The sequence below is a fragment of the Heterocephalus glaber genome, unplaced genomic scaffold (genome assembly GCF_053883595.1).
Source record: "Heterocephalus glaber isolate CG9 unplaced genomic scaffold, H.glaber_assembly_v1.0 deba00001863, whole genome shotgun sequence".
In the NCBI taxonomy this organism is placed as follows: domain Eukaryota; kingdom Metazoa; phylum Chordata; class Mammalia; order Rodentia; family Bathyergidae; genus Heterocephalus; species Heterocephalus glaber.
In genome coordinates this window covers 1,094,300-1,110,517 of record NW_028258503.1, presented here as the reverse complement: position 1 = coordinate 1,110,517, position 16,218 = coordinate 1,094,300, and the positions used below count along the sequence as shown (strand labels likewise).

The window sequence follows — 16,218 nt, the reverse complement described above, 5'->3', positions numbered from 1 at the left end:
CTACAGCCAAACCAAGCAAATGGAAACGTGAGGAGGGAAAGCCCGCAAAGCTTGTTCAGTACAGAGGGGTCTGGAGGACTGGGCCTCAATCACATTTTTTACATACGTCAGTTTTAGAAACCTCTCCCAGGACTGAGACTCCACCGCCACAGTCCGCAGTCCGGCGCCGCAGCCGCAGCCGCACGGGAAGGTACTGCTAACGGCCGCCAAGTGCGCGCCAGTTGGGAAGTGCCCGGATGTTAAGACGCATGCCCATTGTGGCGCAGGTGCCAAAGAGTGCGCATGTGCAGGAAGTAGTACTGAAGGAGGCCAAAAAAATGCCTTGACATCAACGCGTAGAGTCCTACAAGTTCAACTAGGCTGTAAGAGAACTTCAATAGTGGGGTTTTTTTATGGCAGTTTATCTGCCTGATCCAAGACCCCACCCAGGACCACACACTGCAATTTGCTATCGTGTCATTTTTCATTTTTCTTTATTAAGTTTTATTAGTACATTATTGCAGTACATAATGATTGAATTCCTCGTGGGGAGTTGGTACATGTACATAACACATCTTAATTCTTTTTCCATTCCTTTCCCTTTGTCCTCTGCATCTTTGTAGTGTGGAACCAGGTGGCTGTACAGAGAAGAGGCCAAAGGAGTGGGGGGGGGTCCGGTAGATTGCTGCCGGGGTGCGGGCTGATTCGATGCCCCCAGCACGATTGGACCACACACCCTTACTAGTTATGTGTAAGAGGTTCACCTCTTGATACATACAAAGCCCATAAGCACAATTGGGATCCTAAAAAAAAGTGAGGAGTAGCCAGTAGCAGTGGTGCACACTTGTAATCCCAGCATTCTGGAAGGCCGAGGCAGAAGGATTGCAAATTGAAGCCCAGCCAGGGCAACTTAGCAACATTCTCTCTCAAAAATTTAAAAAATTTAAAAAGGTAAGGGATGTAGCTTGGTGTGACGGTCCTGGGTTTGACCCCCAGTACAGGGTGGGGGCAGAGGGGGGAGTGAAGAGAGCATCCTTGGTGTACAGAAGGCCAGTGATATGGGCAGCAAAAGAATTTACCAAGGCAAGGATGGAGTAAAGATAAATCTTTATTGAGGAGAGAGCACACTGTTCAGAGGGACAGGAGGCTAGTTTCCAAGACAGGAACTGCAGTGTCAGAGCAAAAGATTGGTGAGGCTCTGAGGAAGTGAAAAGGGCTAGATGTCAAATGCGATCATCTTTCCAGATCATCTTGTGCCTTGTAGATGTTCCGGAAGCATTTGCCTTCCTTAGAGAATTCTGTATTTAAAGCTCCAACTTGACAAGATCATATCCTTCAGCCTCACACAAGGCCTTTAGCTTCAGGTAAGTTGCTCTTAACTTAGAGAAGATAGTTCAGAGCTCGTGGCACGGGTGAGTGGGTCTTACAGCAAAGGTCTGCTTCTACCTTGTGTAGCTTTGTTCAGGGCTGCTGTGTTGACTGACGACCACTGGGTACGAGCTGGGCAGGATGGCCTCAGGAAGGGGCTCTGCTGCTGAGGGTTGTTGACCTCTTGCTGCCGACAGGTACCCACTCTAGAGAGGTTGATACATGCAGCAGGAAAGGAGAGTGCTGGGCATGGCTGAAAATATTCTACTCTATCAAAGAAAGCAAGGGGCTTTTATTGGGGATATTACCTATGTTCACACAGGAGAGACTCACCATTCCACACCGTGTGGGCACATTGCTGAGCATATTCAGCTAGAGGCTCTGTATCACATGTTTAAAAAGTAGCAGATGCGAAAGCTTCCGGGGGGAAAATTCAGGATTGTGAAGAGCAACGTTTAGGACACCTAAAATGAATGGATCGGGGCGTTAGCCATAATGAAGAAAGTTTGAAAGTATATTAACTTTCATTTAAAGGGCAGCATCCTGCCCTCCCTCTTTGAGCCCAGGTAATGGTCCCAAAAAGTACCTGCCTAGTGGCTAACAGGATTATAATCAGGTATCCATCTCATCTCAGAGAAACAAGCCAAGACAAGAAGGTGTGTTATCCTCTCAGCAATTATTTCAGCTCTTTGTGAAATAAATGAGAGTTACTCTGAAATACAGAGAAGGAGGCAACTTAGATAGCAATACATGTTAACTACTTTAGACATAAGAAAATACACTCATTTTGGGAAGCCAGAAAATGTAGAATTATGGAATGTTTCTAAAAGTAATCAATCCAGTAAGAAGTAAATGAGACAACAGAGAATACAGAACTGTTTCTAAAGACTACTCTTCCAAAGCAAAGCTGACATTATCCAAGTGTGAAGGTTTTCCTTCCCACACTGCCATCATATAAAGACAGCTCTGGCTACAAAGATGTCCTCAAATGGTTAAGGGGGAAAGTGTCAAGGCCTCTGACACTCATCAGAAACCAAAATAGCTTCCAGATATCTCTATCCTTGTAGACATCCTAGAAAACCATCCACAGTCCATCCCTTCATCCTTCATGAAAGCAGCAGGCACCCCCATCACAGGAAGTTGTGTGTTTCCTTTCTGTTTTTTTCTTAAAGGGTTATGTATGGATTGTTGCAAAGAGCCATTAAAAGCAATTTATGCCTCAGTTTTTCATTCTCTAAGGAAGGAAATCTCTCTCATTACTGACAATTAGCTTCCTATTGATTCTGCTATGTGCCTGATCAAGTTTTATTAAGCTCCTTTTAAAAATAAAATAAGATTTTTGAAGACATTTAGCAGTGACATGGAAATTCAAAACACAGCAAGAGGCATGGACAGAACACTTAGTAACACTGCAGCCATGCTACTGAGTAGAAAATCTGCAATCTAAAGATAAACAGGCTTTAAATATCATTAGTAATATTTGTATATAAAAACCTTATCGAATACCTCAAAGTCAATAACTCCCAATAAAAGTGTCTATCCTAGTGGGTCTTTCTGCAATTGCTGTTCAGTGCATAAGTATTTTTATCCTCAGAGTGGAAATGAATACATGGAAGCTAATGTGACATAGCATCTAAATTTAAATGGAATAGATTTACATTTTTAACATTTAGTATTAACTATTCTTCCTACTTTTTGCATTGAAAGGCCAAACATAACAGGTCTGTGACATTGACTGAATAGATAACAAAAGAAGCAATAATCCATCACACAAAGAATTGAAAATTGGAGCTATTCTTCTTTATTTAGAAAACTATTCTTTCTTTGTAAGAGAACACCCCACTAAAGTTGCTTTTCAAAAATGATTTATAAAAACATGAAAATTGTACATAATGATTTACCATGTGATGTGTCACTATATATATGCATTTTAAGTCTGGTTAAATATATATATTAAATATATTTATCTATATCTTCAAACATTTATCATTTCCTTATTGTGAAAATGTCTGTAGCCTTTCTTGCTTTGTAATTACTTTTTATGCAGTTACCCTACAGTGCAGTAGCACACCAGAGCTTCTTGCTCCCATCAAACCATATCTTAGATCCCTTTAATTAGCCTCCCCCATCTCTCCCTACCCACTACTCTCCCTGGCCTCTAGTAACCACCATTCTCTCCTCAAATTCTATGAGATCAACTTTTTTAGATTCCACATGAATGTGATCATTCAGTACTTGTCTTTCTGTGCCTGGCTTATTTTGTTCACCATAATGATCCCCAGTTCTGCCCTTGTTGTTGCAAATGATGGTATGGTATTGTTTTCATAGCGAGATATTATTCTGCTGTATATATGTGCTGCATATATGAAATGTAACTTCAGAGTTTACTTCTCTTTTCTTGAGTGTCTTTGGTTTTGTGAGAAGCTAACCAGAGAATATTTTCACAAAGTAATGCAAATTGGTGACAAAAGTAGCAGGTAAAGTATACATATGCAAAACTAAAGTGTGAAAACCAAAATGAATTAAGCATCGACTTAGGTGCCTTTGTATTTTATTTCTGCCCTGATTTACCTAGAAGTATTTGGATAATGTAAACTTGGGCATATGGAAGATGAAGGCCACTTTATTTCCTTGCAGTTTTCATGACTTAGTCATAAATCTCTGAGATCCTCTAAAGTAAAAACACCTTCACTCATTGAAGGAATGGCAATAGATGGATGAACCATCATTAGAAGTTAGAAATTACCTAATTACCCATAGCTTTGTGTTTACCCTCTAATACCTAACTACTCCTGAAATTTAAATCATCTTCTGAAGAGAAGTGAAAATTCAAATGATAAGTCAAAAATTTTGTTTCAGAAATGTTGAGAAGCCAAAAGCAGACTGATTGAGGATATAGTTCATGAGTCTGGGATTTCTGGCTTTCAGTCCCAGCTCAATGCCCAGGGATTAATTTCTCTGACTTTAGTATTCTCCTCTGTAAACTGAAAATAATAATCATCTATCATAGGGTAGTTTTGTGCAAAGAAAAAAAAAGCAAACAAATCAAGGGCTACAATATACTAAGCACCTCTATCACTGTAGTTATAATGATTGCTGTTACTGGCCTGAGTCTTATGTGCTACAGAATATGATCTTTGGAGAGTTGTAGGCATATGCCTCTAGGACTTTCTGGCCCCCTAGAACTTAGCCAGCATTCAATGAGAGCCACATGGAAAGACCTTTGGAGGAGATAGGAGGTACCTCACTAGACCACCATAGCTGAGGTCCCAGTCAACAGAACCAAGTGACAGCCAGTGAAGGAGCCATATTGAATCACCCAGAACATTCAAGACCCAGTGTAACTGCAGCTGCAGCCAATATCACATGAAGCAGGAGAATCATCCCTCTAAGCCCAGGATTCCTACAAGATCATGAAAATAACCAAATAAGCCACTAACTTGTGGGGTGGTTTATTATGCAGCAAAATGCATGGAAGGAGCTGAATCCATCCTGGAATGGGCTTCAGAATTGTCTTATCAGTGACTCATGAGGTCAGCCCAGCTCCCTTCATAACCAAACTGATTCATTTGAGCAATGACAGACCTTAGGCACAGGGGGTACTGAGAAGTGGGAGAAGCCACAAGACAAGAGAGCTCTGTCTGAAGTATCAAGTTATCTGAAATTTTGGTAAGAAAAATGTGAATGTATGCTAAAAATAGCATTTGACAACAAATGGCACAAGGGAAAGCACAACAGGGTTTGACCTGTGTGAGTGAGAAAATGTGGACATGCATTATTGGGAATTCAGTGCTGACTTTTGGTCAAAGAGAGCAATGTGGACCCCTGCAGTAGGAACAATTATTTCACTGAATTTCCAGCTGGAGCATATGATTTTTGGGAGGGAATATCAATGGAACTTTTTTTTTTTTGCATAAAACTGTTTTTGCTCTATGACTCAGTACCTTCTTTCCAGAGCTAAAATCATCTAGAAATGAGCTTGAATGACCCAGGAGCTATGGAATGCTAGCAATGATGATGAGAAATTCATATTAGAACATGATGACATGACCTTCACATCTAAGGAGTATAAGACGAGTGGAAAAGAGGATGATTTGGAAATGGAAAAGACAACAAAGCTTGAAATTTGAGTGAAGACCGTTAATGCTGGAATCAGGAGGACAAACCAAATAAAAATTTATACAGAAGAAATTCTTAACATCCTTTTTCTCTTCTCTAATTTCAACCACTGAAGTAACAAATATAATTCAACATTCATTTTTAACATTTATATTGAGTCTTTTTAGCGTAAATGTTTTAAAAATTATTCTGTTAGTAGTGACAGGCACTTTTATTTTTATTTATTTTGGGGGGGGGTACTGGGGATCGAACTCTCGGGACCTTGAGCTTGTAAGGTAGGCGGCAGAACCACTGAGCTAAATCCCCAGCACTTCTGTTAGTAATGAAAAAAGCTCACCATGACTTTTCAGAACTTTTTATGAAAAAGGACTTGAAAAAGTATATCTCTAAGGAAAAAGAACTAACCAATTGACCCTTTCAGCATATGACAAAAGTGACATGATTTCTCAGCAAATACCCTCATCAAAACATCTAGCAAATGGGCTAAAAATGTTGTATAGCATCCTCTGGGCATTTTGGGAAATTTATATGTCTTCATTGATTAGTTTGACAATTGATAAGGCAAAAAAATCACTGTTATAATTTATGTATTATACTTCTGTGACATTTCTTCCTGGTAATAATGTGACACTAAAGCAGAGAGGAGAAATCGCCCTGGGTGGCAGTTAATATGGTTTGTCATCTATCTTTGTTTCAAAACATTTTTCCAAAACCAGTAGCTCAGTGAAATAAGATTTTGACCAGTGATCAAAGCACAGATAGGCAAGAAATTTCCTGTTGAAAAGCAATTACACATAGTATTTTCTAGTAGAAATATTATGCAGAAGAGAAGATGTACAATCATTTTCAAGATTAGAAGTGAATATGGAGAATCTCTACATATTGACTACACCAAGTTTTCTTCATCACAGAGCCCATAAACCACACCTCTGCTCTCAAGCTCAAGGGCTTCCTCTCTGTGGCTGTTAAGTATATTACTAGAAAGACAGTGTCTCAGGTTAGCTCATCGTGGGCCTGAAAATTCCTCCACCCTCATCTTCCTTTGCTTCTCCCTTTCTCCTCATTCTTCCATGCTTTGTGTTTAGAGAAGGGTGACTTGATAGTGAGACTTAAACTAAGAGACTCCAGGCTCAGACCATGTGGAAAGTAACAACTGGCTGTGGGGTCAGCTTGTGGGCTCTGTTGGTTAGCTTTCCATTACTGTAGCAAGTATCTGAGATAAACAACTTGCAAAGAGGAAAGGTTTATTTTGGCTCACAGTTTCAGAGGTTTCCGCCCATGGTCAATCGGCTCTGTGGCTTTGGGCCTGTGGTGAGATAACAAATCATGCAGGGAAGCACATAGTGCAACAAAACAAGGAAGGGCTAGGTTCCCAGTATCCCGTTCAGGAACATATCCCCAGTGGCCTAACTTCCTCCCAGGAGGCCCTGTGTCTTAAAGGTTCCACTGTCTCACAGTAGTGCCACAGGCTTGCAACTAAGCATTGATCACCTGGGCCAAACACATCCCAGCAATCGCAAGAAGAAAAAGAAAGATCCTGTAGTTTCCAGGAATTTTCAACTAGTTCCTTATTATTCATTTCTTAGGTTGTTGGTGTAAATAGAATTGATCAAGAGCTACAATCCGATATTACTAAGAGTTGTTTAGACACAGGGTCCATTTCTATATAAGCAACAGGGCCTTTCAAAACCAACCATTTTAAGAAGTAAAATTTTAGGAACCTGGAAACATTTACCTTTCAAAAGTGCTTTACAACTTTTCAGGCCTCGTCATACATGAAGGCATTATGCAGTTATCCAGACAATTTTCCGTCCACTTCCATTCTCTTACCTCCTTCCCATTGCTAGGGCTCAGGGCAAGTGACCCAGGCCCCAGAAGCAGAAGGGCTTGCCGGAGGTGGGGAACGGGGAGAGGACAGCCTCCCTAGGGGTGCTCTGCCCTTCCTCAGCCAGGGCCAGGGTCCCTGCTACCCGGGAGGGCGCCTCCCCTCGCTCACACCTGAGTTCACCTGGAAGGCGGGGCAGGGCGCAGGGCACAGGAAGGGGTCAGTACGGCCCTGGACCCGCGCGAAGCCTGGACCTGCTCAGCAGCAGATCCGGCGTCCGGGCCGGCCCCCGTCACTCACGCTGCTGGCGACCAATGGCGCGGCCGCCTGTCACCCCGGCCCCGCCGCGGGGAGCGGGAGGGCGGGCGGTCGGCAGGCGCCTGAGAGCGAGGATTGAACTTTGCAGCTGAGTTGCTGCGGCCGCGAGGTGCCCAGCAGTGCGGCCCCGGCGCGGAGCGGGGAGCCATGGAGTACGGGGTGCCGCGCGTGACCCTCACCCTGTGCCTGTGGCTCTGGTTGGCGGCCTAGGGGGGCTGCCTGGCTCCAGGCCCCGGTTTGGTGGCGGCGGAGACCGCACGGCGGCTGGACGAGTCTCTATGTCGGGCGCGAGCGCTGCACCTCCAGGTGCCTCAGCCTGCAGATCACGCGCATCTCAGCCTTCCAGCACTTCCAGGTACGCACGCCCTCGCCCTCGCCTCCCCCGCACCGCCGGGATCCCCGCTGCAGCCCTGGAGCCTGGGCGCGCAAAAAGTTCTGCCCCTCTTTCTCTCCGCGTGGGTTGCACGATCCGGGCTCCCCAAGCCTCTCTCGTGGGCATCTTCTCCAAATCCCTTCTCCCCGGTGGCCAACGGGAGGGACGGCACTCGCTCTTTCTGGGGGATGCAGAGCGCAGTTTTGCGGATTCCCAGGTGGCCGCGTGGGCTTGTCACTTTCCCGGGACCGCAAAGCGCGCAACTCGGCGCCAGGGAGGAGGAGTTCCGCCAACTCCGGGGCACCCGGGACGCTCCCCACCGGCGGCATGGACACCCCCGGGGTCCCCGAGGGGCACGCGGGTGCCCCAGTGTCTCAGGTGCCGGGGCGCCGGACGCCTCGGACGCCTTTGAACTGTAGCTTTCCTATCCGGCGCGTCTGGGACTCGCTGGCCAACCCCGGAAGACCCAGCCAGGGCCCCCGGGCCGACTTGTGCACTCTCGGGGTGCGCAGTGCGCTTCCTGCTCGCAGCTCCAAGGGTTCCCTTACTAACCACTGGCTTAGGGGACCGGCAGCGGCAGGGGAAGGGTGGGACTCAGGATGCAGGGGCCGGGCTTGGCTGCTTCGGGGAAGAATCCCCGGGGCCAGGGGCTCCCCCAGCACGAGTAGGTTGTTCCAGCTTGAGGGTGCGGAAGGTTGGGGGTGAAGGAGGCTCCTGGAAGAGCACTCCTGGCGCCCTTGGACCTGCACTGAAGCGGGTGGGCGCCCTGAGCAGCTCCCGGACCCCGAGGGCACGAGGCCCTGGAGTCACCCACTTGCGGGCCTCCTCCTCTGCTGCTCGCCTCTCCCCTGAGCTACCCACCTGTTCCAACAGCCCAGCTTCTCGCCCCAGGGAAAATTCTGGAGGCTCCCAGGTGAGGCTGGAACTGGAAGCAGAGCCCTCTGCCTTCACACTGGGCGCCCCTCCAGCCGGCCGAGACCCAGTGGAGTAGAGGGGGCTCAGCAAAGGAGGGGCTCCCGAAATCAGGGAACCGAGCAGCTGGAACCGGTGCTGATCAGTTGTGGAGGGTGCAGTTTGGGGTATCTGTCCGCATCCCTCCGGGTGGCCTTCCCCGCCAGTGTGCCAGAGAGCGACCTACGGACGGCTCACAGTTGGGATCTGAAGAGCTGAGGCCCACCGGTGAACTTTGCGAGCCTTTGTTCAGAATCAAACAGTGTCTGTCAGGAGAAAATAGAAAAGGACACTCAGCCTCCTTCAGGGCCTGCGGGGAAGGGATACCCGACGCTTACCTCTGCAGCGAGGTAGCAGGACATCGACATCCAGGCAGGCGCCTGTCCCCACACACCTGACTCAAATCCACCATCTTACCCCAAAGTCCCTCTCCCTAGAAGATGCCACGTGGGTGTTTGAACAACACCGCAACACAACGCAGAACCCACCAGCCCATCTCCAGAGAGGACGAGGATGTCCCTCCCTCCACCTTTTTATTGTCAGTTGCAGTGATTTATTTGTTTTACAGTTGCAGCGGCTACAGAAGCAGTTTAGATCGAGCCAATTCCCATGAAAGGCTTTTCTCATGGTCTCTTGGCTTGATTTCTCTTCCCAAGAAAAACCACTGACAGAATACACATTGCCAGACAATTCCGATTACATTTTAATTAGCTTGGGTGAAACAGGCTGCAAATTACTCAGGACTTAATAACTGCTGGGCTTTTTTCTTGGTTTTGTTTTCTGTAATTACTCGCAAAGCCATTCTTGGAGACTTAACCCTAACCTGGTAGTGCCCATCTGATTTATCTAAATTGCAGGGATTCGGCTTTCTTAAAACTTGAAAAGACAGCAACACGTGCTCCTTATACAGCAAAGCCCCAGGCTTCCCTGAGGCCCGGGCCAGCCCTACCTTGTTGGATAATTGGAAGCATGGTGGAGGGATCCGCCTCAGGATGTATGAATGGGTGCAAGGCTGGGCTGCAGGAAGTCTCAGGAGGAACTATTGGATCAGTCCACTCCCTCCACACCTCCTGCAGGGGACCCAGCAGGTGCTTGCATCCATCTTTGCTTGTACAGTTCTAGGCCTCTATTTAAGATCTTTTTAAGGATGCGAGCAAGTTTGCCTCCATCCAACCTGGATGCCAGCCAGATGTGTGAACTCCCAGGCATGGAAGCTGCCAGAAAGGACCCAATCTATGCCCTCTAGGTACACTCAGGGACTCAGAGTCCTCAGTGACACTGACCAGCTATGATCCACCTGGGATCTAGTCATCACCACCTCAGTCCCTTTCCGGTTCCCTGTACTGCCCAGCCTGGCAGCAATTGAAAGGGAGAGCTGTAGGCAGATGTGCACATCTGGACACAGTGGCTGTCACCCTCCAGGGCACCAGGGACTCAGTACTAGAGCCTGCAGGTGAGAGTGATGATGGCAGAGATCTGATTACAGCCCAGAATCCTCCCCCATGGCAGGAGATGTGTTATGGTGCATCGAACCCATGCTATTTTTTCCTGTGATTGGTTCTGAGCCATTTTGGTACCATCCCATTAGATGGGAGCGGCCGTACAACAGCCTGGATGCCACCTGCATTCGGGGAGCTGTGTGGTGCCAGCCCGGAAACCTGCCCCACAGCAGGAGATGTGTTAAGATGGGTCAAACCCATTCTCTGTATTCCTGTGAGTGGTTCTGAGCCATTTCGGAAGCATCCCATTAGATGGGAGCAGATGTATGGTGGACCGGATGCCATCTCCTTTACGGTAGTGGCATGATGCCAGCTCTGAATCCTCCCCCATGGCTGGAGACGTATGTTTTTAAAAGCTGATAAATTATAACTAAGTCATTGCTTTATGTGTATTGGCAAAAATGTATATATTATGTTATGCCTACTTGTATACTTGCATTTATATATTGTTGAGATGGTACCAATTACTTTTTTTTTAAAAGTACTCAATATCTTAAAAACATAAACCTAAATACCTCTATGATCACATGACTTTCATAAAATGTTTTTAAAAGGTCAGTATGGTGATGCATTCCTGTAATCCCAGCATGCAGGAGGATGAGAGAGGAAGATTTTAAGGCCACCCTGGGCTACACAGTGAGACCCTGTCTCAAAACAAACAAAGAAAAAGAAGAGTTTTAAAAGATATAACAAAGGTGTCCTCAACTGCTAATGTAAATTTTCACTACATTAGCTAATCAAATTTATATTTGAGTAATTTTAACTTTAGAAAAATTTCAGTTGCACAAAAGTTAAAGATACTAATTGCTGGGTGTGGTTGCACAAGCCTGTAATGCCAGCACTCGGGAAGCTGAGGCAGGAGCTGTGAGTTTGAGGACACCCTGGGATACATAATCAGTTCAAGGCCAGCCTGAATTACATTATGAAACCCTGTCTCAACAAAACAAATTAAAGAGCATAAAATATAATTAAAATTTTTGAGTTTGTTAGGATCCTAAAAACTCTTAAAAATCAGAGTCAGTTCAACATTGAGACAATATGAATATACCAATATCTGGGTATTCTTTTATTTTAAATTATTTAGCTTCTCAAACAATGATATATAACAATAGTCAATATAAAGACTGCTTCTAAATTTGTACCAGGGGTCCTGTTTTTTGATAGACATTAGTTTAAAATGTTACAGTGTTTTGTTTTGTTTTGTTTTGTTTTTTGGTACCGGGAATCAAGCTTGGGACCTTTCGCTTGTGAGGCAGGCACCAGAACCTAAATCCCCGGCCCCCTTTTTTTTTTGAGACAGGGTCTCACTATGTAGTTCAGGCTGGCCTTGAACTCACTATGTAGCAGAGGCTGGCCTCAAACTCAAAGCGGTCCTCCTGCCTCAGCCTCCCAAGTGCTGGGATTACAGGTGTGCACCACCATTCCTGGCAAAAATGTTAGGGTTTATAACAAAATCTATCCATATTTTTCTAGACATTAGTTTAAAAAGTTAAAAATTTATGGCAAGAATGGCCTTTGAGTCCCTGATAACAAAATGAAAATCATGCTTTTTAATAAATAGCATGTAAAGGCCCAGGTCTAGCTATTTCTTACCCCTGTAGTGGTCTGCATGCCATGACTACAGTAGTTTCAGGACTGGCTTCTTCCAAAATGTTCTCAAGACTGCTTTCTTAACCAAGAGTGGTTTAAGGAGCCTGACAGCTTCTACTTAGTTATTCTACTCGGCATGAGTAAGGTAACAGACCTCCCTATGGTTTATTAAAGTTAAAAACTGGAAACACTTTTTAAAGTTTCTATTCATTAGACATTATCTAATAAAAGTCTACTAGAAAGCCTTCTTACTAAGTCTATATAAAAAAACAGGCAATTTTGTCTTATACACTAATGTGTGTCTAAGTAAGCACTGTCCAGCCATGCTGTACTTCTTCCTAATTTCCTGAAAGAGCTGAGTCCACATTTACATAGATATTAACTCACTCAACTCTAAAATGATTATACAAAATAAATATTTCTCCCTACAGTTCTTGGATCTTTCCAGATTGTCTGAGCTATTCCATTTTCAATGCCCACAATTAATAAAGTTCCCTTTGTAGTCTTCCAAGTAGATTCACTTATGGGTATCCTTGTTTCCCAAAATAGTTTGCTTTTGGTGACATAAAAATGTGATTAAAAATAATTCATTGAGGTCAATATGAAGAGTCAAGTTCAAAAGCCCCCCAAAAACCTTCAAAAATTTAAATAATAGTCTGTTATAGTGTATGCAAAGGGAATTTTGAGATATTGACAACTTTTACATTTTTTCTCAACAAAAGTTTGCTTTAAGATTATTACTTGTGTTTGTCAAATATTTTATATTTTACATACAATGTAAATGTAGTTTTAAAAAATTAAACAGATAAATAAAAGCTCTAAGTTATTTATAATTAAGTTAAAATACTAAAGATTTGTTAAATATAAATTCATATATTATTTAAAATTTATAAATGATAATATATTTAAATATTACATATATTTCATAGGTTGTTCATATATGTCTGATAAATATCATTAACATAAGCTCAAATATCTAAAAATAGAGTTTTATCAATCTACAGGTCAACTAGTGAAAATGAGCTTAAGAAAATAACTCTCAAAGTGATTGAGGATTATATCTGTTTATCATTTTAAGTTATTTATGTAAGCACAATTTATTTCATATTCTAATAACAGTTTTTAAATTCTTAAAAACTTTTGATATAGAGTTGATAGCTATGTTACCTCATCTTAATGGGTTTGTTTATGCTGCCTAATGCTAATAGTTTCAAGAGATAGTAAATGGCTTGCTTGCTTCTCTATAAAAACTAAAGTGCTACTAATTTAGTGTCTATGTAGTCTTTGTTTAAATTAAGTATTTAAAATGAGTTTTTATTTTTAAATCTCTGTTTCTACTAAAACTCCTTTTAAGTTCAAAAGCAATGATTTTGGGTGTTTCCAACCTCAAATACTTTATACATGTGTGTTCTTTTTTAGATATCCAGTGGTTACATCAATATATGACAGTTTGAGGCACATATATGATCTAATAACAATTTTTAAATACTGGTGATCCATTGGCATAATTTTATAATATAAAAGTTATGTTTCTGTTATAAATTGATCATATATGTTAACAGTATAACTTTTGAATAAAATGTTTCTAAAGACAGTTATTTGCAAAAATATTTTTTAAAAATTGTAGTACAAAAAAAAATGTCAAAATCTGTTTAAAAGAATAAAGCTTAAGATAGAGATCTGTTCTTAATAAAATTGAAAGCAAACTATTTTAAAAGGCTACAGATTTGTCAAAGTAATTTCTTGTGTCTTCTATTGTATTGTTAAAATTAAATGTTGAAATAAATAAGTCTTTAAATGTTCATTTTCCTTAAATATTATGCAGGGCAGTTCCTGATTTGTCTGCAAGTCAGTTTAAAATAACTGCTTATTTTCTGTTTATACAGGAGGAACATGAAACTAAAATTTAGCTGCCTACTTTTATTCAGCTACCTCATAAATAAGCTCAAATGATAGTTAAACATTAACCCCAAACTTTGGAGAGTTGAGATAATAGACATTATTTGTTATCTTTATTAGATTCAACTATTTAACCTGAAAATGTTAACTTTGTCTCTTAAGTATTCTTAGAACTTTCCCTCTAATTTTGCTAAACTTGGTTCCAGAAGAACTCCTCATATGAAAGTTAAGTGTGAGAACTATATTCTATTGTATCATACAAATTTTTGCTAGTTGCATAAACCAAAGATAGTTTGCTAAATAAATAGTACTGAAGAACATCCTGACCCAAGTGGCACTACATGTCCAAATGTTTCTAACCAAAGAAACTTATACAACAGTATTTTTTTGTTACTGGGGATCAAACTTGGGACCTTGTGCTGGTGAGGCAGGTGCCAGAACCACTGAGCTAAATCTCTGACCCAACAACAGTATTTATAGATAGCTGACATTAAACTGTACATTTTACAGGCCAAATACATAGTCTAAGAGTTTATAAAATAAGTTAATGCATTATCAACTCTAAAAATTTCATGTACAAGATAAATTCCCTTTAAGTACTTCTGACAGTATTTCAGGTGGAGGCAGTCATATATACAAAAACAATCCAGCCTTTTCTACCTTAAGAATTAAGGCATTTATTTTGATTTTGTGTAGTACACATCTATGAATTGCTATCAAATATAACATATGGCTGAAATCAGCAGTCTGATTTGCCTTGCCTTTGTTAAAATTTTGTGTATAATATAATATGATAAATGGTACTGTCATTTTCTATTTGACTCACCAATAGCAGTCAAGCATGCTCAACCATCTGGCTTTGAATGACCATAAGCATATTTGCTTGTCTATGTTTCTTCTTTTCCTTGGGATTTCTTCTTCTCCCTTCTGTGGAAAAAGTCAGAAAAAAATGATTGGAAATGTGCAATGTTCCTACAGATTTAGCTCTGAAGGCATATTTAATAGCCAGTTCATCTTGGTTATAATTTCTATATTAAAAAGAATTGTCTTGAAAAAACATAGCAGAAATAAGTAGTGAAAAGAAACTTGAATTATCCAGGCTTGATGTGCAAAATGACATTTTAGTGATTTTATTTACATAATTATATTAAAGCATCTAATTTCAATAAGCTGGTATTTCAGAGCAGGTCTGCTATGCTAGATGAACATCCTTTCCAATTCTAAATTCCAGTAGACGTTCAAATGTTTAATGTTAAACTTAGTTAATTTTGGTTGTTATGGATAGAAATGAAATTAAATCTTCATCACACATAAAAAAAAATCCAGCATCTCAGCTGTTAAGCATATAACGTAAAGAAATTTCAGAGTACTGAGAAAATCTTAGTTCATTCATGAATGATGGAAAATGCTGATTTGTGGGATTTAAAGTGTTTCCTTTAAAAAAATACCCAGAATACATAACCTCTGTACAAAGAAAAATATAAAAATTCTGTATGACCATGTTTGATTATACTACATAATTTAGAATCAAAAGTTGCAAGTTTTTCTACTTTACTCATTCCCCTGACAGCACTGATTTGTGAGCTAACATTAATATTTAGTTGGGCTGCATTTATGGAACAAGATTTTATTTTCAAAATGGCATAAATTTTTCTTTAGTGTAAGGACTCTATTTTTAGCAGCCATTATATCTCTAAAGGTTAACAATTTATAGAGCAAATGTTTTAACTACTGTATACTTTTTCTACTTTGTACTCCACATTTGTAATATTTGCAAAAGGGTAATGTCTTCAAAAAAATTCTTTCACTCTCCCAACCCCACATCTTAATCAAAAGTGTTTCCTCCTCTCTTGTCTCTGACCTAATTGGGGACATGTGGGAATTCCAGACAGGATATATACACACTTTAGATGGGATACTTGACTTTGAGTATAAAGACAAGTAAAAGATGAGCTCATTCTTAATTCAGGTATGTCCCAGTGCCTCAAAAGTTATTTGACAAACTGTACTTACTGAAAATCTAAAAAAGATGAGACATTCAAAGAGGCTCTAACAATTTTAGGCCTGTAACAGCTGAACAGCAAGAAAGCCATTTAACTCCACTGTGACAGTCATCGCTGACTGGCATTGAAAGTTAGACACCAATCCTGTGGTTACTGATAAACAAGTTTAAACCAAGAGTGGTGGCACACACCTGTAATCCTAGCACTCAGGAGGCTGAAGCAGGAGGATCACCATGACTGCAAAGCCAGCCAGGACTACATGGTGAGTTCAAGGCCATCCTGAATTACAGAGTG

At 41.7% G+C, this 16,218-nt stretch overlaps 1 long non-coding RNA gene across 2 annotated transcripts; it reads right to left on the bottom strand.

Annotated features, from left to right (window-relative positions):
• Nucleotides 1–1,069: 1,069 nt before the first annotated feature.
• Nucleotides 1,070–14,852, bottom strand: LOC147820542 (uncharacterized). 2 transcript variants are annotated; one of them, XR_015448420.1, is made up of 4 exons: nt 14,748–14,852; nt 8,844–9,199; nt 1,934–2,059; nt 1,070–1,811 (listed from the first exon to the last, which is right to left on the bottom strand). It is a non-coding gene; the product is annotated as an uncharacterized LOC147820542 (long non-coding RNA). The 2 variants fall into 2 exon arrangements; XR_015448421.1 differs by lacking the exon at nt 14,748–14,852 and adding an exon at nt 9,272–10,826.
• Between the last annotated feature and the right edge of the window lie 1,366 nt (nt 14,853–16,218).